Source organism: Nomia melanderi, unplaced genomic scaffold, assembly GCF_051020985.1.
Source record: "Nomia melanderi isolate GNS246 unplaced genomic scaffold, iyNomMela1 scaffold0014, whole genome shotgun sequence".
NCBI classification, from domain to species: domain Eukaryota; kingdom Metazoa; phylum Arthropoda; class Insecta; order Hymenoptera; family Halictidae; genus Nomia; species Nomia melanderi.
This window is the reverse complement of record NW_027475130.1, coordinates 5,308,846-5,309,800: the sequence shown is the minus strand read 5'-3', so window position 1 is coordinate 5,309,800 and position 955 is coordinate 5,308,846.

Genomic DNA, 955 nt, shown 5'->3' with positions numbered 1-955 from the left:
TATATGCTGGATTTTTACATGACCTTGGGCGACGGATACCGAAAATCTGTAATTTTCTCGGCCCCTGGTGGTCCGAGGTCGATCCTGCCGCACAGATTCATGCTCCAGGCCCGCCTGCAGACAATGCACTTTGGTTTATTGCGCTATCTCTAATACCACCCGAGATATCACCAGATATATATTGGATTTTTCCCTGAAAGTGAGTGTCCGGCGTCATGAGACGGTGGTTTTCTCGGCCCCTGGTGGTCCGAGGTCGTTCCCGCTGCACAGATTCATGCGGCAGGCCCTCTTGCAGACAATGCACTTTGATTTATCGCGCTATCTGGAATAGCACCCGAGATATCACCAGATATGTATTGGATTTTTCCCTGACACTGAGTGTCCGGCCCCATGTGTCGGTGGTTTTCTCGGCCCCTGGCGGTCCGAGGTCGTTCCCGCTGCACAGATTAATGCGCCAGGGCTTCCTGCAGACAATGCACTTTGATTTATCGCGCATTCTGTAATAGCACCTGAGATGTCACCAGATATATGCTGGATTTTTACATGACCTTGGGCGACGGATACCGAATATCAGTAATTTTCTCGGCCCCTGGTGGTCCGGGGTCGTTCCTGCTGCACAGATTCATGCGCCAGGGCGTCCTGCAGACAATGCACTTTGATTTATCGCGCTATCTGTAATAGCACCCGAGATATCACCAGATATGTGTTGGATTTTTCCCTGAACCTGAGTGTCCGGCCCCATGTGTCGGTGGTTTTCTCGGCCCCTGTTGGTCCGAGGTCGTTCCCGCTGCACCGATTCATGCGCCAGGGCCTCCTACAGACAATGCACTTTGATTTATCGCGCTATCTGTAATAGCACCCGAGATATCACCAGATATATGCTGGATTTTTACATGACCTTGGGCGACGGATACCGAAAATCTGTAATGTTCTCGGCCCCTGGTGGTCCGAGGTC